This window comes from Mauremys reevesii, linkage group 5 (genome assembly GCF_016161935.1).
Source record: "Mauremys reevesii isolate NIE-2019 linkage group 5, ASM1616193v1, whole genome shotgun sequence".
Classification (NCBI taxonomy): Eukaryota; Metazoa; Chordata; order Testudines; family Geoemydidae; genus Mauremys; species Mauremys reevesii.
In genome coordinates, this window is record NC_052627.1 from 8,783,172 (window position 1) to 8,810,927 (window position 27,756).

At 43.9% G+C, this 27,756-nt stretch overlaps 2 long non-coding RNA genes across 2 annotated transcripts in view; one reads left to right on the forward strand and one right to left on the reverse strand.

The window, feature by feature from the left end:
- The window catches only part of LOC120405539, a 95,374-nt gene that overhangs the window by 51,220 nt on the left and 16,398 nt on the right, over positions 1-27,756 (forward strand). Inside the window, exon 2 of the long non-coding RNA XR_005598651.1 lies at positions 20,673-20,794. This is a non-coding gene — a long non-coding RNA (uncharacterized LOC120405539). The remainder of the gene's footprint in view (positions 1-20,672; positions 20,795-27,756) is intronic.
- LOC120405540 lies at positions 606-10,026 on the reverse strand. Its single transcript, XR_005598652.1, has 3 exons — positions 9,991-10,026; positions 6,284-6,434; positions 606-775 (listed from the first exon to the last, which is right to left on the reverse strand). It is a non-coding gene; the product is annotated as an uncharacterized LOC120405540 (long non-coding RNA).

The following is a 27,756-nucleotide window of genomic DNA, read 5'->3' on the forward strand; positions in this document are numbered from 1 at the left end:
GAATTCTCACCCAAGTCACTGGGACTACTCACATGCTTCAAGATAAGCCTCTGCTTATGTGCTTTGCTGGATCGGGACATAAATGGGCTGAAGCTGAGGAGAAGATAAGCCAAATGGGTCTAGAATATTGATGCCAATGTCTAAATCAAGAGCATAAATAAGTATTGTGCTGTAGATTAACTAAGAGGGAGCTGGAGAATGACAGTCTGGAAAAAATGGAAACCAGGGAGCGGGCAGTAGTAGGCATGTTACAGTACTAAGCACACAATGGCGATTATAACAGAATGTACAGTATCTTGACTGGTATTTCCTGGTGGATTATACTGTTTCCTGCTGCTTCTTAATGGTCCCTGGTTGTGACCTTATATTAAAGTAAAGGAAAATTTCTGGTGGCAATAATTTTAAACATTCAGCATTCTAGGACACTTTTAATATTTTTATACATACATAACTTTCTCTCTCTGATGGAAGCTTTTAGGAATTGGTGAACATCGAGAAGGCATCTGGGTTGAGATTTTCAAAGCAGCCCAGGAGATTTGACACACATGTTTTCAGAAGGATTCATAAGCCATATTTCCCAGTGTCGATCCCCACAACCGGGGCCAGATTTTCTGTTAATTGTAAGGGAGATTCATCCAAATCCCACAGGCAGCTTCGAAAATCCCAACCCTGTTCTTTATGTTTTAGGATTCTCATATCTCCAGTGGCTTTTCTGATGTTCCTGGTGGAGCTGGCCTTACTAACTGTTGGACAACAATGAATTGTTGTTTGCAGGCTACAGTGAAAAAAGAGAAATTGAAGGAAACATCCAGTAATGAAAAGTCTTCCCATACATGCACGTGAACAAACAAGCATTTCTAAGTACCAAGGGAGATGGTGGATTGTGAAGTCGTACAACAAGATTGGGTGTCTTTCTAAAAGATACATTATAGCTCAACCACAACATCTAGACTTTATGTGGAAGTTAACCTGGTGAAATTCTATGTCCTGTATTTTTACAGGAGGTCAGACTAGATGATCATAGTGGTCTCTTCTGACCTTTAAAACCTATGTATCCAGAGGGCAATCAGTAATAATTGGGCTTCAGTATAAAACTCCACACTGGCTTGATGGGTAACTACATTCTGTGGATTAGCTGCTTCAAGACGTGTATGTTTAGCCGGCAGGGCCGGTGCTACCGTTAAGGCAAACTAGGGGGTTGCCTAGGGCGCCAAGATTTGGGGGCGCCAAAAAGCGGTGCCCCCAATTTTTTTTACAGCATTCCTGGGCTGGGCTGCCGGCGGCGCACTGACACGTGCGGGTCAGACTCCCTCTCCCAGTGCAGTGGCCACTCCATGCAATTATTGTCATTGCCAGCGGGGGCGCCGACGGCTGGGCAGAGCTTTGCTTAGCGCTCACGTGGCACAAGCCCAGCGACAGGCGCGACAGCAGGGTTTCAGCTCAGCCTCCACCAGAGGCTGTGGGGAGCCCAGAGCCCTTAAAATCCCGCCCACAGCTCCAGCGGCTGGGCTGGGGCCAGGATTTAAAGGGCTCGGAGCTCCCCGCCGCTGCAGGAAGCCCAGAGCCCTTTAAATCCCACCCGCGACTCCGGCGGCTGGTCTGGGGCTGGGATTTAAAGGGCTTGGAGCTCCCCGCAACCATGGGAGGTCTGGGCCTTTTAAATTCCGGCCCCAGCCCCCAAACCCTTTAAATCCCAGCTGGAGCTGTGGTGGGGGTTTAAAGGGCCCGGAGCTCCGCGGCAGCTGGAGCCCTGGGCCCTTTAATTTGTCCGTGAGCCCCAGGGGCTCCCAGCCACCTCTGCAGCTGGGAGCCCTGGGTTGATTTAAATGTATACATGTATCATGTATGTTATTTATTTGGGGAGGGGGGGTGCAAGGTGGAAGTTTCGCCTAGGGTGCAAAATATTCATGCACCGGCCCTGTTAGCCGGTATCCTTGAGGACAGATCATGTCTCTAGCATAGAGTTTCAGGTTCCATTTATCTGAGGGGTATTTTAGTTTCCAGGGTGTTGCTACCGAGTGCTTAGCTGGCCTCCATTTTCAAAAGCACTTATTGCTGCCAGAAGCTTGGCAAGTGCTGCCATTTGTAGTATTCTCTGACGGACTTGTTGGTCTTGGCATTGTCCAGAGTCACATTTCTCTAGGCTTCCAAGTGACTGTTTGTAAAATGGGTTCCTGAGGTTTAACTGAATGCCTAGCTCTAGTAAGCTGCTTCTCAGGGGCTATTTATGCTAGTCTGTCTCTATCCAGACAGCCTCGGCTGAGTGCTGTCCTTATGAAGAGCCATTCATCTGAGTCTCAGGTTAACACTTGGATCCTCGATGTGGTACACATGTCAAACACGATGGTGGGCAGGATGGATTGGAAATGGAGGCATTTTGGCCAGGGTATGTTGTGATGGGTTGGATCACAGAAACCCCCTTGGGAACTGCCAAACCGATGTGCCAAGACTACTTCTGCCCCTGCTTTCCCCTGCCAGCTCGGGACCCCAGCACCCTGTCTCGCTGACCCAGACATGCCAGTCTGTTCCAGCACAGACCCAGGGTCTGAATTACTTGCCCCAAAGCTGTAGACTTAACTGAAAGCAGCTCACAGAAGTGTTCTTGTCTTTAACACTCAGATGCCCAACTCCAAATGGGGTCTAAACCCCAAATAAATCCCCAAACTCATAAATTGTTAATCCTCTGTAACAGTGATAGAGAGAGATGCACAGCTGTTTGCCCTTCCACACCCCCCTCCCCAGGTATTAATACACACTCTGGGTTAATTAATAAGTAAAACGTGATTTTATTGAATACAGAAAGTAGGATTTAAGTGGTTCCAAGTAGTAACAGACAGAACAAAGTGAATTACCCAGCAAAATAAAATAAAACACACAAGTCTGTGTCTAATACGGTAAGAAACTGAATACAGATAAGATCTCACCCTCAGAGATGTTTCAATGAGTTTCTTTCACAGACTGGACACCTGCCTAGTCTGGGCACAATCCTTTCCCCTGGTACAGCCCTTGTTCCAGCTCAGGTGGTAGCTAAGGGAGTCCTCATGATGGCTCTCACTTTTCTCACTTATATATTTGTCATAAGGCAGGAATCCTTTGTCCCTCTGGGGTCCCCCCCCCCTCCTTCTCAATGGAAAGACACCAGGTTAAAGATGACACCAGGTTAAAGATGGATTCCAGTTCAGGTGACATGATCACATGTCACTGGAAGACTTCATTACCCACTTGCCAGCACACACACATACAGGAAGACTTACAGGTAAAACACACCCGTCTGCAGTCAATTGTCCTGGTTAATGGGAGTCATCAAGATTCCAAACCACCATTAATTGCCCACACTTTGCATAATTACAATAGGCCGTCAGAGCTATATTTAATATTTCTAGTTTCATATACAAGAGTGGTACATTTATACAAATAGGATGACCACACTCAGTAGATTATAAGCTTTGTAAAGATACCTTACAAGAGACTTTTTGCATGAAGCATATTCCAGTTACATTAGCATATTTTCATAAAATCATATAGAGACTGAGGGCCTTCTGTGCATGGAATGCTATCTGTAGGCTGCAGGCCAATCAAAATTATCAGCTAATACAAGTCCTCTGAATGATCCTTAATCAGTGATGTTACTTGACTGGGCCCGTAGGAGGAGCTTAGTTCAGTGGGTGGAGGCAGAACGCATTTTTGGAACACTGGGAAGCGGGCCGAGGCTTTTGAGTCTCTCTGTGTATGTCCACATTGAAGACAGCTGTGGCCGGCCCGTGCCAGCTGACTCAGGGTCGCTGGGTGGCAGGGTCCCAGAGCTCGGACTTCAAGCCACCTCCAAATGTCTATGCCACAATTAAACAGCCCCAGAGCCTGAGCCCTGGACCTTGAGTCAGCTGGCATGGGCCAGCAATGGGCGTCTAACTGCAGTGTAGGCATACCCTCTGTCTCTGACTCGAGGCCAAAGAAGCTGAGGAGAAAAGGTTTATCTTACTAGATACCATCAAGACTTCATCTCACTAGGATTTTTTAATGCATCCATGGTTATATTTCAGACTTGTAGCAAAAGTAATAGAAACACATGGGTTATTTTATGGGACTGCAAGGCTGTAAATTATATATATTTGTTTTTATCTGGGTCTTCACTAAGTCTGGTAGAAAAAAAGTGATTATTTTCCACACAAAATTGTAAACAAACATGGTTTCATTTTGTTTTAATTTTATTTGTCAAAAGAAAATGAAAACGTGTATTTAGCTTGGAAATGAAGCAAAAAAACAAAAAAATTCAAATTTTCAGTTTTTTTTCTCCTTTTCACCACCAAAAAAGAAGGGAAAAAAGTTAAAAAATGAGATACAGGGAGAGATGATCTATAACTAAATCATTTTTTATTTTGTTTTGAATCAAATCACAGTGAAATCTTTTCTTTCATTTTGCACTAAAGATTGTTTAAGTGAATTGAAATCTTTCCACAAAAGTTTCCAAATCATTTGAAAAGAGGTTGGTTTCGGGGGAGAGGGGGTTAAAATGGTGTAAATTGATGTCACTTCATTGACATCAACAGGTCAGATTCTCTCCTGGTGTAAACCACCATAGCTCCACAGAAGTCAACATAGCTACACCAGTTTATACCTACTGGGGATCTGGCTGCATAGGTTTAGCTTTTCACTCAAATCTTCCCCCTGAAATTGTCCATGAATAGGTTCACCTGATTTTTTAGCTTGTTATAGTCTCCAGCAGTGTCTTTCAATCACTTGGCAGGGGGTCAAGTCATTTAAGAACAGACCCATTTATTTTCTCCCATTATTAGGTTTACAGTAGTTCTGTGTGCAGTGGCTGCAGTTCTCTTTGGGAGACATGGAGACAAAATTGTGGCACAACAAATGCAGTGTGTGGTATAATGAATAGGGCAAAGGACATGGGTTCTATTCCTGGGTCTGCCTCTGCTGCCTGAGCAGAATGAGGTCCTTTCGTTCTTCAGCTTATCTATTGTACATTCTTTGGAGCAGGGACTGTCTCTCTCTGTGTTTGCACAGTGCCTAGCATACTACAAATGATAACAATCATTTTGTATATGATCAACTGCACAGTGATAATTTTATTTCTTCTGGGCTTTAATCATCTTCATTTGATTGCATCCTTGTCCTAATTTTGAAGAAGCAAAATAATAGATTTTCTAGGGAACAATCCCAAATGTCATCTCTATGACTGATGTGCAATTCAATATAATGGTCTTTTTGATGGATTTTTTTCCCCTTTCAAATTTGAATAATATCATTTGTGTGATGTTAGTCATTCTCTCGGTTTTAATTTGAAACCCTATTTTTAATCAATTAGAAAGAAATGACCTAATTAAGGACTAATTTAGTCCAGGAGCCTGAAAAAAACCTCAACATTGTTTTATAAAGTAGTTGAATTTAATTGGAGACGTGCTCAACGAACTGTATCGGCGAGTAATTTGGAGAAGTCAGCCAATGGGAACCCCCGATTGGCTAGTTCAGACTTAATGTAGGCAAAGCTTCACTAGTATTAATGCACTTGCTATTTATTATTATTAGCAAGACAATACTGCCCAGAGATGCCGAGTGATATCAGAGCTCCATTGGGCTAGGCACTGTAAGAGACCATTTTTTCCCCCAAGAGCTTCTAATCTGAATTGATCAGACAGACAAAGCAGAGGCATGGACGGGTGAACTGACTTTCTCAAGGTCTCACCGCAAGTCAGTAGCAGAGCTAAGCATAGCAGCCAGGTTTCTGGAGCACAAATCCGTGCCCCTATCCACTGCATTAGTCAAAGTTATTGAAGCAGAACTCAGAGCGCTAAAGTTACCATCCATTCATCATACACGTTTTTAAAACATTCTTATAACTGGATTATATCTTATATTTCACTCTTTTTTCCCCACTTGCTTCCAACATCTAAAGGGCTGGGTCTGGGTTTTACAAAGCTGCTGTCCAATTGCCATTAAAATGAATGGGAATCAGGTTCCCAAATCTCCTAGATGGTTTTGAAAAACCCATTCCTAGTTTTCGGCGGTGGGCAAGCCATTCTGGAAATTTCTGGTTGGAAAAATCAGCTATTTCTGGGCAAAAAAATGTATCTTTGAAGTACTTAAAATAAGAGAAGTATTTCTCCCCACCCTTTTAAAACTCAGAAATGACAGAATGGATTTTATTGAAACTTAAAAAAAAAAAAATCTGTGGGCTGAGAAAACAGTCTCTGAGCAAATCACACCAGGGGTTTTTCACATAATTCCTGACATCTTTCCATATGGTTGGATAATGGTGTTGGCTACATACCTGTGCACAGGAATATATGTGTATCCCTTTGGTGAGTGTGGTCCTTTTTCTACATCTCTTCAGCCGAGGATGTATTTGTTACAGCTAAAGCTGGCTCAAAACAGGTTTTCCCAACCCATAAGAATTTTCAAGGATTGAAACATTTTCTTGTCTTGAATTGGGACAAAATGGAAAAGTATATGTTTTTTCAAAACTAAAAACACAGGAAAAAATGGATTGGGTCAATCCAAACATTTTTTTTGCTATTTTTCAATTAATTTTTTACTGTAAATTACCTTGAATTTCTAAACAAAAAGTGAGTTTGAAATAAAAGCTGGAACTTATCAGTTAAAAATACTGAAATGGGATGAAACTTTTTGTCAACTTTTTTAGGAATGGGAAATTCATCAGAACTGACCCTTTCCTGTGAAAAAAAACAGGAGTTCTTGTGGCACCTTAAAGACTAACAAATTTATTTTAGCATGAGCTTTCGTGAGCTGCAGCTCACTTCTTCGGATGCACTTGTGGCACCTTAAAGACTAACAAATTTATTGCAGCTCACGAAAGCTCATGCTAAAATAAATTTGTTAGTCTTTAAGGTGCCACAAGTACTCCTGTTTTTTTTGCGGATACAGACTAACACGGCTGCTACTCTGAAACCTTTCCTGTGAAACGTTTCCATTTTGACAAATTGCCATTTTCTGATGAAAAATACCATTTGTTGCAAACTTCCTGAGCAGTTCTCGTTACAGCCCCAGAGGGGTAGTCTTGGCTCTTTAACTTCAGCTATGGTAGCTCATGCTTTTAGCTTGTTCAGTCCCCAGTATGCGTGATGAGATGGGCCATCAGCAAAATATGCTTCCCCCTCGATATAAACATCCTCAGCAAAGAGGAGGCAGGAACAGAATTGGAGCTAAAAAGGACTGTCTCGGAATCACATCAGCTCCAGTGTGATACAGCTTACAAACTGACTCTTACTCAGAGCTATATGTACATTCTAGCCTATAGTGATGTTCTACCATGCACCCTTTGTAATAGTCAGCAATGATGGGAAAGGACATGGTGGCTTTCATAGAATCATAGAATCTCAGGGTTGGAAGGGACCTCAGGAGGTATCTAGTCCAACCCCCTGCTCAAAGCAGGACCAAACCCAACTAAATCATCCCAGCCAGGGCTTTGTCAAGCCTGACCTTAAAAACCTCTAAGGAAGGAGATTCCACTACCTCCCTAGGTAACCCATTCCAGTTCTTCACCACCCTACTAGTGAAAAAGTTTTTCCTAATATCCAACCTAAACCTCCCCCTCTGCAACTTGAGACCATTACTCCTTGTTCTGTCATCTTCTACCACTGAGAACAGTCTAGATCCATCCTCTTTGGAACACCCTTTCAGGTAGTTGAAAGCAGCTATCAAATCCCCCCTCATTCTTCTCTTCTGCAGACTAAACAATCCCAGTTCCCTCAGCCTCTCCTCATAAGTCATGTGCTCCAGCCCCCTAATCATTTTTGTTGCCCTCCGCTGGACTCTCTCCAATTTATCCACATCCTTCTTGTAGTGTGGGGCCCAAAACTGGACACAGTACTCCAAATGAGGCCTCACCAGTGCTGAGTAAAGGGGAATGATCACATCCCTCGATCTGCTGGAAATGCCCCTACTTATACAACCCAAAATGCCATTAGCCTTCTTGGCAACAAGGGCACACTGTTGACTCATATTCAGCTTTTCGTCCACCGTAACCCCTAGGTCCTTTTCTGCAGAACTGCTACCCAGCCATTCGGTCCCTAGTCTGTAGCAGTGCATGGGATTCTTCCATCCTAAGTGCAGGACTCTGCACTTGTCCTTGTTGAACCTCATCATATTTCTTTTGGCCCAATCCTCTAATTTGTCTAGGTCCCTCTGTATCCTATCCCTACCCTCCAACGTATCAACCACTCCTCCCAGTTTAGTGTCATCTGCAAACTTGCTAAGGGTGCAGTCCACACCATCCTCCAGATCGTTAATGAAGATATTGAACAAAACCGGCCCCAGCACCGACCCTTGGGGCACTCCACTTGATACCGGCTGCCAACTAGACATGGAACCATTGATCACTATCCGTTGAGCCCGACCATCTAGCCAGTTTTCTATCCACCTTACCGTCCATTCATCCAGCCCAGACTTCTTTAACTTGCTGGCAAGAATACTGTGGGAGACTGTATCAAAAGCTTTGCTAAAATCCAGAAATAGTACATCCACTGCTTTCCCCTCATCCACAGAGCCGGTTATCTCGTCATAGAAGGCAATTAGGTTAGTCAGGCATGACTTGCCCTTGGTGAATCCATGCTGACTGTTCCTGATCACTTTCCCCTCCTTTAAGTGGTTCAGGATTGATTCCTTGAGGACCTGTTCCATGATTTTTCCAGGGACTGAGGTGAGACTGACTGGCCTGTAGTTCCCTGGATCTTCCTTCTTCCCTTTTTTAAAGATGGGCACTACATTAGCTTTTTTCCAGTCATCCGGGACCTCCCCCGATCGCCATGATTTTTCAAAGATAATGGCCAATGGCTCTGCAATCTCATTGGCCAACTCCTTTAGCACCCTCGGATGCAGCGCATCCAGCCCCATGGACTTGTGCTCGTCCAGCTTTCCTAAATAGTCCCGAACTACTTCTTTCTCCACAGAGAGCTGGTCACCTCCTCCCCATACCGTGCTGCAGAGTGCAGCTGTCTGGGAGCTGACCTTGTCTGTGAAGACAGAGGCAAAAAGCATTGAGTACACTAGCTTTCTCCACATCCTCTGTCACTAGGTTCCCTCCCTCATTCAGCAAGGGGCCCAAACTTTCCTTGACTTTCTTCCTGTTGCTAACATACCTAAAGAAACCCTTCTTGTTACTCCTAACATCTCCGGCTAGCTGCAACTCCAAGTGTGATTTGGCCTTCCTGATTTCACACCTGCATGCCTGAACAATACTTTTATACTCCTCCCTGGTTATTTGTCCAATCTTCCACTTCTTGTAAGCTGTTCTTTTGTGTTTAAGACGAGCAAGGATTTCACTGTTAAGCCAAGCTGGTCGCCTGCCATATTTACTTTTTTTCCTACACATCGGGATGGTTTGTTCCTGCAACCTCAATAAGGTTTCTTTAAAATACAGCCAGCTTTCCTCGACTCCTTTCCCCGTCATGTTATTCTCCCAGGGGACCTTGCCCATCAGTTCCCTGAGGGAGTCGAAGTCTGCTTTTCTGAAGTCCAGGGTCTCTGTTCTACTGCTTTCCCTTTTTCCTTGTGTCAGGATCCTGAACTCGACCATCTCATGGTCACTGCCTCCCAGGTTCCCATCCACTATTGCTTCCTCTACTATTTCTTCCCTGTTTGTGAGCAGCAGGTCAAGAAGAGCTTTTCCCCTAGTTGGTTCCTCCAGCACTTGCACCAGGAAATTGTCCCCTACACTTTCCAGAAACTTCCTAGATTGTCTGTGCACTGCTGTATTGCTCTCCCAGCAGATATCGGGGTGATTAAAGTCACCCATGAGAACCAGGGCCTGTGATCTAGCAACTTCTGTTAGTTGCTGGAAGAAAGCCTCGTCCACCTCATCCCCCTGGTCCGGTGGTCTGTAGCAGACTCCCACCATGACATTACCCTTGTTGTTCATACTTCTAAATTTAATCCAGAGACACTCAGGTTTTTCTGCAGTTTCATACTGGAGCTCTGAGCAGTCATACTGCTCTCTTACGTACAACGCAACTCCCCCACCTTTTCTGCCCTGCCTGTCCTTCCTGAACAGTTTATATCCATCCATGACAGTACTCCAATCATGTGACTTATCGCACCAAGTCTCTGTTATTCCAATTACATCATAATTCCCTGATTGTGCCAGGACTTCTAGTTCTCCCTGCTTGTTCTCCAGGCTTCTTGCATTAGTGTATAGGCACTTAAGATAACCCGCTGATTGTCCCGCTTTCTCGGTCTGAGAGAGGAGTCCTCCCCTCTTGTAATCTCCTGCTTGTGCTTCCTCCCGGTATCCCACATCCCCACTTACCTCGGGGCTTTGGTCTCCTTCCCCCGGTGAACCTAGTTTAAAGCCCTCCTCACTAGGTTAGCCAGCCTGCTTGCAAAGATGCTCTTCCCTCTCTTCGTGAGGTGGAGCCCGTCTCTGCCTAGCAATCCTTCTTCTTGGAAGACCATCCCATTGTCAAAGAATCCAAACATTTCTTAAATGTCATACTAATATGGATGAACCCTGGTCTGTTAGCACCCCCTAGCAGTGGATAGGGAGCCACACCATACTGACTCTCTCTCTTATGTCACCACACTGAAGTCTGTGTTCATCAAGACCTTGTTATGGCTCAGCCCTCTGGCCAGGTTCTTAATAGTCTCTGCCCCTTTCAGGATAAGTGAGAGATGGAAGTCTCATGGCTCTAGTGAGGGCTAGACAGCCTTAGGTCTCCTGGGTTTAGCGATGCCTTTTCCAGCATCCTTGGCTGGAGTACATAGGGGAATCCAGGCCTGCCCACTCCACCGGTTCCAGCTCAGGGCCCTTGTTTGAGATAGCCAGAATGAGTCCTTGTTCACTGAGCTACTTCCTGCCTCTCCTTCTCTGTAGGCTTCCCCCTGCTTCTCTCTCTTTGGAATATTGGCTTCTCTGGAAGCTTCTCCTCAGTCTTCTGGAGGGATCCTCTCTCTGCAGTCCCTCTGTCTTTCTAGCAGCTTCCTTTCTCCTCAGGAGTTCCTCCTCTAACTCAGGTCCTCAAACTTGTATCATGCCCAGTCCCTGCCTAATTAATTGCCTCCCAGTTACTCAGTGACTTAATTACTCCCAAGTGAACCTGAGCTGCCTCACTGCCCTTTGTGGAGCCGATGCAGAGGTAGGCCGGGCTCCGACCCCTTGAGAGAGCTAGCTACCTTCTCACAAATAGCACGTGGTGATGCTTGTGGGGAGAGTGCTGGAGAGTAGCTCCAGATACAGCCCCAGAATTTAATTCTCACTAGTGGGCCTGGCAGGTTGCACTAGAGAACAAAACCTCAGAAAAGTACTGCTCCAATTCCCATCAAAGTCAATGGAAGTCTTTCTTCTGTAGCGGGAATCGCCAGCATTGCTTTTCAATGAGACTGAATGTCTATGAGGAGAACAAACCAGTACAGATTGTTGCAGTGTTAGAAAGATATATTTATACCTGAATCTGGCATTTTGTGCCATCTAGCTTTATTGCCATGCTCACTCATTTTCCTTGCTATCTGCATTGTGCTATTTTGAGGGTGTGGTGGAGGAACCGCTAAAACTCTGCTTTGGGCATCAACAGAACCTTGCAAGGCCTGTGATTTCCAGCTGATCACTGAAGTCTGCTTTACCACAAAATCGATACTGCAGGACAACCGAAATAGTGTACTTTTTATTAATGTGAATTAAAAAACCTTTCTTCAGATAACGACTCTCTGAGAAATGCCTCCTGGACAAAACCCTTCCAGTATATTGACAGAAGTTGGGTGCATGCTTTTGCTTTGTGACAGGGAGTAACAATATTGTATCCTGTAAGGACCAGGACATGTTGAGGAGAGTTGTAGGCTCGGATCACTTCAGTTTCATGGTAATACTTTTGTCATTTAATTTCATGTCATGTTATTTGTCTTCTGAATCTTCTGGGTGAGCTCTTGGTCCCATTAAAGCCAATGGGAGTTTTGCCATTGACTTCAGAGAGATCAAGATTTCACCCTTTGTGCCTGTCGTAACCATGAAGGGTTCCCTGGAGACTGAGGTCCATCCTTTAATCCACAAAAGAGGCATGACCTCGCCAATGAGCCTTCACTGTAATCCATGGGGCCCATTTATCTGGAGAAGATGGCAATTCCATCTGCGGGCAATTGAGTGCTTGCCTAGTCTCCAGAGCCTGCCATGTGCAATGATGATGTAACATAGACACCTATGAGCTGGGCTGAGAATGGCTGTCGGATAGTATTGACTCTCACCCATCACCGACCTGGGGCGGCTACCGACCAGTGACTTAGATGTGAAGTATATCCCGTTCCCAATATTCAGAGCCATCCACTCCCCAAAGATATCCGCTTATGATGCATGCTATGGACTGCTCAGCCTTTCTGTACTCTTGCCCAGTAAATTAAATGGTGAGTAATCAGCAGCATTACAGACTGGGATTGACTGAGATGGTCAGTATGCTTCCCGATCTCTCTGTTGCCATGGATATCCCTGTGATTTCTGGACTGATCACATGCCAAACCTGGCACCTTATCGGTGCTCTAAATACAGTAAAGCTATTAACTATTTCACTGAAACCTGCTTATACAGACAGACTATATAAGCTCACATGGCAGAGTGGAGCAAAGGGCCCTATGCCCATATGCAGCTCATTAAAATCCATCTGGAATGCATGGCTAAAAATCTGCATCACTTTAAAAATGAAGTATGCCCTTGTAAGGTTGCTCCTTCCTGCCTTTGTATTCAGATCCTGAACTCCTGAGAGGTCAACAGAGGGACCAGGGCCTATGGTTCTTTCCATGAAGTCATAGCAACAATATCATTTTATCAGATTGTCTCATTTTCCAGCTACACTAAATCTAGTCTGACAAAGGTGAAAATCCTAGTGCTTTGCAGCCTAGTGAAGTGTTAGCAGAGCAAAGGGCCCTTCCAAAATATCAGCTTTGATTTAAAATCGTGTCACATTTTGGCGCAGAGAATATGCATTCGCTTCATCCATACTGCTGACTCCATGAGCCCGTCATTTCAGAGATCGGATAGCGAACCCACTGCAAATAGTGGTGCAGAGGACCACGCCCACAAAGCTTTACTCATGAGAGTAAAGGATTGCTAGTGGGGGTATGGGCATGCAGGACTGGACCCCAAGTAGACCACAGAGAACGTGGGTCATAGGAGGGATGCAGCAGCAGACTTTTAAGGTACATCTACACAACGTTTAACTGGGACTGACGCTGGGGCCCAGAGCTCGGGCTCCGGCTCAAGCCCAGATGTCTACACCAGAATTTAACAGCCCCAGAGCCCACAAGCCCAAGTCAGCTGACATGGGCCAGCCACAGGTGTTTAACTGTTGTGTGGACATATCATTAGATTTTCAAAAGAACCCAGCACACAACAGCTCCTACTGAGGCACCTAAAGATGTGGTCAGATTTTCAAAAAAAAAAAACCTCTGCTCCTATTTAGGCCCCTAAGGCTGGGGGTTTCAAAAAAGTTTGAGAATTAGGTGTCCAAATCTCACCGGAATTCAGTAAGAGTTGGGTGTCTAACTCCCTTAGACTCCCAGCCTCAAGTGCATAAATGGGAGCTGAGTTCCTCTGAAAATCTGGTCCCAATTGTTGGTGCTCAGCTCTTTTGGAAATGTAGCCCTGGATACATCTGACCAAAGCTTGTCTTTGAGAAGTATTTGGATTTTGATCTTCCTATACTGCATATGTAGGCTTGGCAGAATTCAATTATTTTATTTATAATTTCAACAGATGATGTTTATTTTTAAGCATTTCTTTTCTTTGTTCTCAATTTAAATGTTCGCAGTTGTGGGGAAATTCTGAGCAGGTCAGACTGTTGGAGTGAGGATAATTATTTACTGAGATTCAAAAAAATGGCGATTCAAGAAGTTGAAGCTTTATAACTGTTAAAAAGCCAATTGTCAACATTGCATGTCAAAATATACACGGTAAATATCCTTCCATCAAACTCTAATAATGTTCTCAAGCAGCATTTTTCTTACTTTGCCTAGCTGTGCATTTCAGTTATCAATGGAAATATTTTTCTGTTGATTTGAGGGTGTTCTGTGAAATCAACATTTACTGCCACTTAACAATAAAAATCTAATCCTCCGAAGACTAACACCTCACTCCAGGTCAGCACCATATGGATACATTATTTTGGTGCTGTGCATGTTTCAGAAACACTCATTAGTTCTTGCCGATCTAAGGGTTAGTGCCTTCAGGCACAGCCCTGAGTAAGGACTGATGCATTAATGGCCGTGCCCCAGATGAAGCTCTAGGAGGCGCTATGACACCCCACCCCCCCATAAGGCACAATTCCTTCCCTGCTTGCCTCCGATCTTGTGGGGAGTGTAGTAAATTGTCGAGGGCCTACACCAGCAGCAAATTCTGACACCTGAGAAGACTCAGCTGCCCAGAACCAATGCAATGGGAGTGGAGACAAGGCTGTGTCCATTCCCTGCCCACATGTGCCAGGTAAACCTGACACGGTTTGATAGCCAGTTACCGTAACTAATATAAGGAGTGTTTTTACTCTCCTAACTCTCCTGCATGGGTGCACTCTGAGTCATGATCTAGACCAACATTTCTGGATACAGGCCTGTTTCACCTATGGACCTGGCTGAAGAAAGCTGCAGTATTTGGCCTCAATATCTTTGTGCCTTATGCTACATTTGACACAGTCTGTCCAAGGCAAGCACTGTGTGAACCATATAGAGCACTGGAAAAATGCAGCTGCGCACCAAGTATTACTTAAATGTAATACCTGCACTGAAAAACAATGGAGCCAGCAGTCAAAACACATCAATAGCTTTTGCAGATAATTTATTATTTCCAAAGTGTGGCTACCCACATGAACTACAAAAACACAAACTAATCAATCCAGACTGATCTAGTGCAAATCACCCCAAAAACACTGCCTGCAGCACAAAACAGATCCAACTGAACCACCGGCACAAGAAGCTTGCCTGTGGAAAGCGCTGTTTGGAAAATGCAATTTTTGATCCCTAGGAAATTCTGATATTTATGAATTTGTTTTTGTCCCAGATCAGGATGAAAAGTCAAAATATCAATTTCTCATGGAATAGAATGTCCAAAAGAATTTTGCTTTGGAAATGTTGAATTGTTTCATGTTTACTTGCTAGGTCTGATATCTCCTGAGCTGCTGTGGTGCTCAGTGGGAGATGTAGTTCAGGCACCTCGTGCTCCCCTTCTCCTTTATGGGATGGGCTCTCTGACTAGACTACATCTCCCATGATGCACTGTGATCAAGTGACTCTCAGGAGTCACAGTCCTAGTTCAAACAGATGGGAGACTGGTGCATCAGGGGGATGCATATTAATCTAGCAGCTCTGGCTCAGATCCTCAAAGATATTTAGGCTCTTAATTTCCATAGATTTCAGAGAGAAAAGGTGGGTGAGGTAATATCTTTCTCTCTCCAACAGAAGTTGATCCAATAAGACAAGCTTACAACGAGCTCTTCTTCAGGTCTGGGAAAGGTACTCCCTGCGTCACAGCAAAATGCAAGGTGGAACAGATTGTTTAGCATAAGTAGTTAGCACATATTGTAATGAACCATTCAAGGTAGAGTTGGCCTGTTAACACCAGTGCAGTCATCTGATGAAAAGAGAGAGTTAGTGGGTTACAGATTCTTGTAATAAGCCATAAATCCAGTCTCTCTGTTCAGTCCATGATTTGTAGCAAAGTTATGAATTTAAGCTCTCAGGCTAGTCTTTTGAAAGTGTTGTGCAGGTTTCCTTTGAGCATGAGGACTGAGAGGTCAGATATGGAGTAATCACTGTGTGAAAAGTATTCACCCACAATGATATGAAGTTTTTGTCTTTTATTGTTTTCCTGATGAGCATTTTGTTGTCTGGTTTCATCCACATAGTTGCAATTGAGGTATTTAGTGTGCTAGATGGGGTACACCATGTGTTGTATTAGGCGTGAGTATGATCCCTGGATCTTAAAAGCTGTGTTGTGACAGGGTGTTGATCATTGTGGCATGTCTATAGGTTTTGCATCTGTTGTTCTGGAACGGTCATGAACTAAACAGAGACACTGGATTTATGGCTTATTATGACAATCTGTAACTCACCAACTCCCTTTTTTTGTACTATGACTGCAGAGGATAGAGCCGTGGACACGGCCTGTAAAGATGGCCTACTGTCACCTGGTTCCCTCCTTTTGCTTGGGGTGGTGAGAACATCGTTCTGAATAAGAAAACAAGAGGCCTAAGAATCATACTACCCCTGCTCAGAGTTCTTTCATAGGCGCCACATCGCCTGCACCAAATTCAAAATTCTCATCTGTGCCTTCAAGGGACTTCACTGCTCTATCCCTGCCCCCATCTCCTTCCATCTCCCGCTCAGGTGTTGTGCTCAGCCACTTCCGATTCCTTTATCTTCTGCCTTGTCTCCTCCCAAAAGCACCTCAGCAGCTCCCTCAATGCCCCCACCCTCCTTGCCTGCATTGTGCCCCCCTGGACCCTGCACATCACACATCCTCACTCAAAAGACTTCTGTCAATGGGCTTCTTATAACTAACAACATTAGGCTGTGTTAGAACATGACCTTGAGGAGTGGTGGTTAAACCTTGGCTCCAGTGAGGTTTGCTGTCATGTCAAACACAACTTGGTCTTAATATGACTTTTCAAAGTTGTGCTCTGATTTGCTTGGGAAGTCAAGCCCCATGATGGTTAATCACATCAAAAATGCTCAAGAACCTCTTTCAGGTCAAAGTGATGGTGACTGTACACCCCCTAGCTGCTCTGACACTGAAGAAAGAATACAAAATGTTTCATATTCATATTTTAAAAGTACCTTCAGGGGGAGAAAATAGTGGGTACTAAAGGGCTCTTTAGTTTAGCTGACAAAGGCATAACACGAACCAGTCACTGGAAGTTAAAGCCAAATATGCTGAAACGTTTATCACTAAGGGTGATTAACCGTTAGAACAAGCTACCAAGGGAAGTGGTAGATTGTCCATCTCTTGATGTTTTTTTATCAGGACTGGATGTCTGTCTCGAAAAGATGCTTTAGTCACACACAAGTTATTGGGCTCAATGTAGGGATAAATGGGTGAAATTTTGTGGCCTGTACAGGAGGTCAGGTTAGGTAATTGAATGTCCCCTGATCTGCCTTTGGCCTGAATCTATGAACTCTCCAAACTCTCTGTAACTGGAAAACATAAGGAGAGTTTCCCCTTTTCAAGTTAAACTGATCAACTGGGATAAATGATCACCCCAGAGAAGACATTTAAGCATGCCAAAATTTGCAACTGGTGAACAGTTCTGAGGTCTTGGCTTGACTGTCAGTAACGACATGTGTTGTTGAGTTTTTTTAAAACAGTGTACTTAGCTCACAGTATTGTGGTGTGTGCGCTTTTTTCAATCCGGTAAGGAAAGCTGCTCTTTTTTCCATCGGCTCTCATCATTTGAAGTTAATTTGAAATCCTGCTGCCGTGTCATGTTCCCCTTGTTATCAATTTGTGATACAAAACTTACTACAAATCAAAAACGATTTTTGGTTTATTTAAGGGAGGAAAAATGTAAATGAATTTATTTACCTTCTAAAAATGAATAATAATTTACATAATATAAACACTGAAAATTGAAACCCCTCTGTACAGCAGAAACTAGTCAGAAAGCAGGAAAAATCTGAAAGAACTACATCTGAGAGCCATGAATTGCCCCAGCTCAGAGCTTCATGACTTGCCAGCTGCTTCTAGAATCAGTGCCTAGCACAATGTGACCCCCCCACCACCCTACTATAATACTACTAATAATTAATACTCATGAAGAAAATTGGATCCTATAAGTGCAGCTTTGTAATGGGTTCTGCATTACAGACTGATTCATACATGTACTGGGAATGGCTCTCATCAGAAGACATTAATTTATGATGCAACAAAATAACCTTGGTGTTTTGCTGCTGCATGCCACACAGCCCTGAACTTCCAAACAGGACAGCAATCCTTAGTGAGCAACTTGCAGGATGTGGTCTTTGTAGAGTATGAAGTCCTCTCCTTAGCCACAGAACGGAGGGAGTGTAAGCTTCCTCATGCTGCCTTGGAAGTATCCCTCTATGCTGATCATGGGGGGCCATGGACTCGTAGACTTTCAGGCCAGAAGAGACCATCGTGATCATCTACTCTGATCTCCTGCACATTGCAGGCCACAGTACCTCACCCACCCACTCCTGTAATAGACCCCTAACCTCTGGCTGAGTGACTGAGGTCCTCAAATCATGATTGATAGTCTTCAAGTTATAGACAATTCACCATTTACACTAGTTTAAATCTGCAAGTGATCCATGCCTCATGCTGCAGAAGGTGAAAAACCCCAGGGTCTCTGTGAATCTGATCCCGGGGAGAAATAGCTTTCTGACCCCAAGTATGGCATCAGTTAGACTCTGAACATACCACAGATCATCCACATGCCATTGTAGGAAGTCTCATCATGCCATCTCCTCCATAAAGTTATCAAGCTCAGTCTTGAAGCCACTTAGGTTTTTTGCTCCCACTGCTCCCATTGGAGGGTGTTTCCAGAACTTCCCTCCTCTGATGGTTGGAAACATTTGTCTAATTTCAAGCCTAAACTTGTTGATGGCCGGTTTATACTCATTTGTTCCTGTGTCCACATTGGCACATAACTTAAATTACTCCTCTCCCTGCCTGGTACTTAGCCCTCTGATGTATTTATAGACAGTAACCATATCTCCCCTCAGCCTTCCTTTGGTTAGGCTAAGCAAGCCCAGCTCTGTGAGTCTCCTTTCATAAGACAGGTTTTCCATTCCTCAGCTCATCCTAGGTGCCCTTCTCTGCACCGGTTCCAGTTTGAATTCATTTTCTTAAACATGGGAGACCAGAGTTGCGCACAGTATACGGTGTGAGAGCATTTAACTCTCTATGCCCATTTACTCCTTGGCTTTTCTACCTGTTGGTGGGGGTGGTATTTGTGATTGAGATACTGGTCTACAAAGAACAGGACTGATATCACCAGACGTTCCCAATAAACCTTCAGATGGTAATAAGTTTAGTCTTCATTGATCTGAGAGGGATTTGACCCAAAGACCTAGAGTGGAAAGACTCTGTATCCTATTACAAATCACCCAAACTTCCAGTTCCTCATTGCAACTGCTTTCAAAACGATCAATCACTTATTCACCAATGGCAACATGAAAGTCTTTACCCCCTATATGGGGAAGAACTGTCATTTGGGTTTGCCTGTCCTCATTCTAAAGGTAAGTGCATAATGCTAATCTCAACGTACCGAGGAGGGCAGGGCGTACTAAGGAGAGGATGAGGTCATGAAACAAAGGCATTAATTTCCCCATGTGCTATGTTTGGGATTTATTACTCTTGGTGGACTATTATTATGTATTTTTCTATGATTACATGACTAGAATTGGTCAGAAGATGGGCAGGTAGAAGGCAGTCATGTGGGTGCTGGAGAGTCAAATAACTATACACAAAAATCAGTTATTTACTGTCATCTCTTCATGGATATTACACCACCATTATTAATCATTAAAGGACTTCATAACATTTTGACGGCAAGATAGCAAGAGCTTAGATCTAATAAAATTTGTTGTTGTCATTTGAAATTTGCATTATTAAATCAGATCAGAAAAGAAAAGAATATCTCTCCTAGCATAATCTTATTTTCCCTGAGCCATACAAAACTTTGCAAAAAGACAGTTCAGCTTTACATGATTTTTTTTTAAATAAAAGAAAAGACACTCTTTCTAAGTTCTCTACAGAAATAAAGTCTAGGGTAGGACTTTTATACCAGTGGAATCAAGAGCAAATTAATTATAAGAACTAAAACAAATCAAATCTCAGTGATCAGAATAATGGGCTAGATTCCCCACTGTTGAAAATAATGGCTAATGAAACTGAAGCTCTGGACAGGACACAGACAAAGATCAATCGATCTATGCTGATTTTCACCAGTTGAGGATCTGGCCCAATAACAGTAGAAGATTAAGAATTCATAGCCCTGGGAAGTGAACTGTATAATTCAATATCTTATCTTTCCCTCAAGCATGAAGGAAGGAAGTAGGCACTCAGGTAAGAACTAATCAGTACAGCTGAGTAAATCATTTATAGAGCTGGTTGGAAATTTTCTGATGGAACATTTTTTTTTTCTGCTGGAAAAACGATGATTTGACTAAATCAACGTATTCCATGGGAATGTTCCCGCCTGTTCCTGTCTGGTTCCCTGTCAGCTGATCCACTTCCCCAGCAGGCCACCATAGCAGGCTGCAACAGAGGTGGGGAACCAGGCAGCCCTAGGAGTCCCAACGGAAGCCAGGACTCTCTGGTCAGTCATTCTCCAGCTAGACAGCAGGTCTCTGGGGAGCTCAGGGGAACCTCGTCAATTCTGTTTTCAAAAGCCCAAATTAAATGTCTGCTTCATTGTTTTTTAAATACAATTTCAGAATTCCTAGTCTGCAGAGTCTTGAGCTTTCATTCCAATGCAGACCACATTAGGTTTCTGAATCTCCCCCGGAATGGGAATTCCAGGTTCTGACCAGTCCTAATAATTTACTGAGAATTTACTCAACAGATTTAACATCATATCTGCTCATGGGCTTCACTGCACTAGTAATTACTGGATGAATTTTAGGCAGTGTCTCAAGATGCGTCAGTTAGTCCTGATTAGCCACGTGGTATGGGCTTTGTCCCCTGATCGGATGACTGTAATTTCTATTCCCAGGAGGCAGGAATGAAGCCACTGAGGCCCAGACCCTAAAGCTAACGCCCATAGCCTTGAGGAGCTGTACCTGAGTGTCTCAGAGGAGCTGGATTTTGGAGCAGCTAATTCAATTCCTAGCTCAGGTATGGATTTCCTGTATGACCTTGGACATGACTTGCAACTGCTCTGTGCCCCCGTTTCTCCATCTGTAAAGCAGGAATAACAACACTTTTTTACTCCCATTTCTATTTAAGCTTCAGTCTGACACGGAGAGATTGCACAAGGACAATGGGTAAAGGTAAGTACTTGTGTTAATTTCTGCAGGATCAAGGCCTGAGGTTGAAAGCGTTGTAGGGAAGGGACCTTGCTTTCTATATATGCATGTATAATTCCCAGACAACTTGGCCCTGATTTTAGTCGGGGCTTCTAGGAACTATGGTAATATTATTTATTATATAGTAATTTGTAACACAGCTCAAGCAAATTCATTTTTTAAATTCACCTGACTTCTTGTGGGAATTTGTTGCCTGCTTCTGTTTATCGGCATATAGGTAAAAGTTATTAAATCAGTTTAACCTACTAACACAGTTTCATTCTGTCCTGTCTAGCCCCTTTGAGTAGGTGAGACCAGAGAATGAGATGATTCTGTTTGCAAGTGCTCTACCTATTTTGTCATACAAACACAGAGCCCATTAGCCCCTCCATTTGCAGATTGTCTGTTATTTTCATCGCTGTGGATTTACCATCATTAATTGGAATAAAGCTTCTTCTCGCAGTTCTCTGTAGTTCCTCAGAGCCACACGCTTTCTACTAATGGGCCATCGTTATAGAACATGCAGAACTGGGACTGCTGACGAGCAATGGACTTTCCATAGCAAAAATATGACATTCGTACCTGAACGACTATTCACTCCCAATTTAATACAAAGGAGAAAGAAATGAACTCTGTAGGAAAAGTCTGTAGCACCTGAGAACTCATGTGCCGCTCCTTACTGGTTAGGCTGGAACTGGCTTCCACTGACATCGGTGGGACTATATTCACATGCATAAGTTTAAGCATGGGCATAAGAGTGCTTTGTTGAGTGGGAGCCTACAGACGGGCTTGTGACTTTTATTTTTAAAAACCCAATACAAAAATGAGACCTTTCCCACCACATTGTTTGTATTATTATTAACAGCCAAGTCCATGATGATAATTATAATTCAAATACCTCTCTGTACATGTTCAATGTGTGTTACAAGTGGTCGAGAATCCACAGCCATCCCCGCCAAAACTAGCTCTGTAGAATCGGTGAGGTCCTCCTTCCTCTCCAGCCTTTGGAAAAGAGGAGTTGTAACTCTAGGAAAAGATAGCACGAGCTCTCTCTGCGACATTAATATTCAATCCACAGCTAGGCTACACGTAGGTTGTTGCTGGTTTTTTGTACCAGTGTAACTGTACTGATTTAATTTCACTAGTGCTTAATGCTCCTGTTTAATACAGTAATTAATAGAATTAGTCTACCATTTCCAAAAGCATCTATATGATGCAAGGTCAGCTCCCAGACTATTGCACTGGGCAGCACAGCATGGGGAGGAGGTGACCAGCCCTCTGTGGAGAAAGAAGTGGTTCAGGATGTGACAATGTATCCCATAAGGCTTTATGGGGGGTGCTTATAAATTTACATATGATATAACTGGAATAGAGTTTTGCTACATATGCCATGTAACATATCTATGTAAAGGTTATTATCTACTAGTTGTATGCAGGCACCATTTGTGTGTTCAGAGTTATGAACATTGGCTATATAATTGGTTGATTTAAGTAGCCTTAGTTAGAACATTTGGTCACTTCTTGGGAAAGGAATGTACTCAATCAAGAAGCATTTAACAGACAAAAGAGCTTGGAAGACTCCAATCCACATAAAAAGTCTACCTGAGGACATTCAAGGTAGCATGTGGGTAATGACTGCTGCCTGCAGGTCCTGAATCATGCATGAGCATATGACTTGCTCATGTGATTCCAAATCTCCATTTTGTGACTGGATTCTACACAGGGTGAGGAGGGGGTCTCCACCCACAAGAGAGAGTCTATTTAAACCCCCGGGAGACCCCTCCATTTGGTCTTCAGCTGGCTAAAGAAGGAGCCTCTCCACCACCCTAGGATACTTAAAGGAAACTGAAACAAAGAACAGTAACTACAGGGGGTGTGAGTGATTGCTGGACCCAGGCTAAAAGGAGATAAGCCTGTAAAAGGGAACATTCTGGAACTGGTGAGGATCTTATCTGTATTCAGTTTGATTAGACATAGATTTGCGCATTTTATTTTATTTTGCTTGGTAACTTACTTTGTTCTGCCTGTTACTACTTGGACCACTTAGATCCTACTTTATTTAATAAAATCACTTTTTACTTATTAGTTAACTTAGAGTGTGTATTAATACCTGGGGGAGAAAACAACTATCAGTGTTATAGAGGGCGAACAATTTATGAGTTTACCCTGCATAAGCTTTATACAGGGTAAAACGGATTTATTTGGGTTTAGACCCCATTGGGAGTTGGGCATCTGGGTGCTAAAGACAAGCACACTTCTGTGAGCTGTTTTCAGGTAAACCTGCAGCTTTGGGGCAGGTAATTCAGACTCTGGGTCTTTGTTGAAGTAGACAAGAGTGTCTGGCTCGGCAAGACAGGGTGCTGGGGTCCCGAGCTGGCAGGGGAAAGCAGGGGCAGAAGTAGTCTTGGCACATCGGTTGGCAGCTCCCAAGGGTGTTTCTGTGATCCAACCCGTCACACAGGACTATTTAGAAAAGCTGGCCGAACACCAGTCCATGGGGCCAGATGCACTGCATACAAGGGTGCTAAAGGAGTTGGCAGATGTGATTGCAGAGACATTGGCCATTATCATTGAAAATTCATGGCAATCGGAGGAGGTCCCAGATGACTGGAAAAAGGCAAATGTAGTGCCCATCTTTTAAAAAGGGAAGAAGGAGGATCCGGGGAACTACAGGCCAGTCAGTCTCACCTCAGTCCCTGGAAAAATCATGGAGCAGGTCCTCAAGGAATCAATTCTGAAGCACTTAGAGGAGAGGGAATTGATCAGGAACAGGCAGCATAGATTCACCAAGGGCAAGTCATGTCTGACTAACCTAATTGCCTTCTATGATGAGATAACTGGGTCTGTGGATGAGGGGAAAGCAGTGGATGTGTTATTCCTTGACTTTAGCAAAGCTTTTGATATGGTCTCCCACGGTATTCCTGCCAGCAAGTTAAAAAAGTATGGGCTGGATGATTGGACTATAAGGTGGATAGAAAGCTGGCTAGATCGTCGAGCTCAATGGGTGGTGATCAATGGCTCCATGTCTAGTTGGCAGCCAGTATCAAGCAGAGTGCCCGAAGGGTCAGTCCTGGGGCCGGTTTTGTTCAATATCTTCATTAATGATCTGGAGGACAGCATGGATTGCACCCTCAGCAAATTTGCAGATGACACTAAACTGGGAGGAGTGGTAAATACGCTGGAGGGTAGGGATAGGATACAGAGGGACCTAGACAAATTGGAGGATTGGGCCAAAAGATGATGTTCAACAAGGACAAGTGCAGAGTCCTGCACTTAGGATGGAAGAATCGCATTCACTGTTACGGACTAGGGACCGAGTGGCTAGACAGCAGTTCTGCAGAAAAGGACCTCGGGGTTACAGTGGACTAGAAGCTGGATATGAGTCAACAGTGTGGCCCTTGTTGCCAAGTAGGCTAATAGCATTTTGGACTGTACAGGTAGGAGCATTGCTAGCAGATCGAGGAACATGATCATTCCCCTGTAGTCAGCATTGGTGAGGCCTCATCTGCAGTACTGTGTCCAGTTTTGGGCCCCACACTACAAGAAGGATGTGGATAAATTGGAGAGAGTCCAGCGGAAGGCAACAAGAATGATTAGGGGGCTGGAGCACATGATTTATGAGGAGAGGCTGAGGGAACTGGGATTGTTTAGTCTGCAGAAGAGAAGAATGAGGGGAGATTTGATAGCTGCTTTCAACTACCTGAAAGGGGGCTCCAAAGAGGATGGATCTAGATTGTTCTCAGTGGTACCAGATGATAGAACAAGGAGTAATGGTCTCAAGTTGCAGTGGGGGATGTTTAGGTTGGATAAACTTTTTCACTAGGAGGGTGGTGAAGCACTGGAATGGGTTACCGAGGGAGGTGGTGGGATCTCCTTTCTTAGAGGTTTTTAAGGTCAGGCTTGGCAAAGCCCTGGCTGGGATGATTTAGTTGGGGAATGGTCCTGCTTTGAGCAGGGGGTTGGACTAGATGACCTCCTGAGGTCCCTTCCAACCATGAGATTCTATCATGGAAGACCCTAAATCTGATTTTCAAAAATATCTATGGGCCAGTTTTTCAATGGTATTTAGGGGCTTAAAGGTACACATGGGCACCTAGCAGGATTTCCATATGTGCCTAAGCAGGTTAGGCACCTCACTCTTCAGTGGGAAATGGGAGATATCTTTCGCAATCTGGCCCTGAGACACTTCCCGTGCATTGAAATTAGGGGTTTGCAGTGCACCCATTTTAAATCAAATTTAATTTGCAAGCTTTCTAACATAGGCAACTGTTCAGTAACTTCTGAATACACAGGGAGAAACAGTAAAGCTGACAGATGCTAATTAAACAGAGTTAGTTTGATGATCAATGTGTCCTCATGCCATGAATTGTCTATTTGGGTGGAAACACACACACACACACACACACACACACCCTTTCTTTGTATTTTTTCTCGACTACTGATCTGCATAGCAGAAGGAGAAGGACGCATGCATTTTATCACCTTGCAGGGATTAGTGAATCCCTCTGTCAATCCCTTTTGCCAGTCAAGTATGCTCATTTTATTACGAGAATTAACACACGGTCTTGCAGCCACATAGTATTGATAGCGTGCTGGTTTCTTATCAGTGATACTCCTCTCCCCAGGGCTACTGCAATATCCAGGAGTGGGGGTTGTTGCCAGAGTATAAAGAATAGATTTTAATTAGTACATGGGGGGAAAAGAGAAGCACCTGTGTGTGGCATTTGTTGTTAAGCCAGGCAGCCTTTTCAAGGGCACTTTGTGGTAGGCAAGCTGTGAGGATTCACCAGGGTACATGGACTTGGTGCCTTTTGGTACCAATGCCCAGGCCCTTAGAGTCTATTTGCAGGTTCCTTTCTTTTCATCATGATGGAGTCAGCGGCCCTTGGCAGGGATGGCTCCAGCTTTTTTGCCGCCCAAAGCAGCGAAGAAAAAAAAACAAAAAACAATTGAGCTGCCACTGAAGTGCCACTGAAGAAGAAGGGGAGTGAAGGACCCGCCGCCAAAGACCCGGACATGCTACCCCAATCGCGGACGGAGTGCCGCCCCTTTCTATTGGCCACCCCAGGCACCTGCTTCCTTTGCTGGTGCCTGGAGCTGGCCCTGGCCATTGGGATCTGGCCTAAGTGCTGCAGCCCTTCAATACTGGAGTGGTCTGGTTTGGATTGGGATGTTTTTGCTCCATTTCTATTGGGTTGTTCTTGGGAGCCAAGTGTGGCTTACAAGGCGTGCACACCCAGTGCACTTCTGTGGAGGAGGAGTCAAAAGTAGCATACAAGAGCCTTGTATTCATGTTGCTGAAGAGGATGGGCTCTAAAATAGGTGGGCCATCAGTTGCCACATTTGCCAGACACTTCAGGACAGTATCTAGATGCCAATTAAGAAAAGCATCCTTAGTCAGGAAAGCACTTCAACACCCATGTTACAAGATCAAGTTAAGAATGTCTTACGTGCTGTACTGAACTGGGATAGTGCTCAGCATCACCTCAGTGTAAGCTGGTTGGTACTGAGCAATTCTGAATATCTCTTCTTACCTGTATGTTTATTATAAGCCAGCCATAATGTGGGCTATTTCTTTAATATTCCATGACTGACAACATGAACCGGAATGTTTGTATTCCCTATCACTGAGTATATGGCATTCGTATCTGTTGTGAAGACCCTATAGCTAATCATTCACCCTTATGCATTTTTAAATTAATCCAAAATTAGAAAAAAAAATGTAATAGCCACCAAACTGTATGAAAAAAAGTTTGATTATTCCAGTGCCAATTAAATACCAATTCACTTGATGTCAAGGTGAGTTTAACTAATTTGTGGTCCTTCCACAGCGTTTTGATGATAGCAGATTAAGAATTATTGTTCTTTTAAAGTTTGCCATACATGTTTATTCAGCCACTAGATCAGTGGTTCTCAAACTTTTATACTGGTGACCCCTTTCACATAGCAAGCCTCCGTGTGTGACTCCCCTTATAAATTAAAAACACAATTTTGTATATTTAACACCATTATAAGTGCTGGAGGCAAAGCGGAGTTTTGGGTGAAGGCTGACAGCTCGCAACCCCCCCCCCCCCCCCGCGTAATAACCTCGTGACCCCCTGAGGGGTCCCAACCCCCGGTTTGAGAACCCCTGCACTAAATGTATCTGTCTGCTGTATAGCAGTCCAGACAGTGTGGGGTATCTGGTAAGCAAGAGAGACAAAGCTAGAACATGAGCTATGAGGAAGCTTATTTATTTGTGTTTTCAGTTGTAGCTCTTTTTCTTTAATAAACCCCTGCCGTTTGCGAAGAAGATATGATACACTGAACTTCCAGAGAGGCAAATCTACCAGATTAGTCATTGAACAGCGATGGCTGGGCATGTGAAAAATAGCATTCCCCTCACCACAAGGTATTTCCTAAGGAAATTCACTTTGCACACCGTGTTCTAAAGACCTTTGAACATCCTCATCCCCTTCCAGAGATGGTCTTAAGCTTGTGATCTGCTTTAGCAGAAAGATATTAATGCATAAACATTTACACGTGTAATACAATGAACTTCAAAGGTGTTAATCTCTAAGTCAATAGGGTTGACCTTAAGTCAATAACAGTTATCTTAATATCCTGAACAAACTTTATGGAATTGTCAATCTGTCACAGCATAGATTCTAAATAGACATGGGTGGGGATCAGGAAGGGTTGACAGAACAAGGAGTAAAGGTCTCAAGTTGCTGTGAGGGAGGTTTAGGTTGGATATTAGGAAAAACTTTTTCACTGGGAGGGTGGTGAAGCACCAGAATGCATTACCTAGGG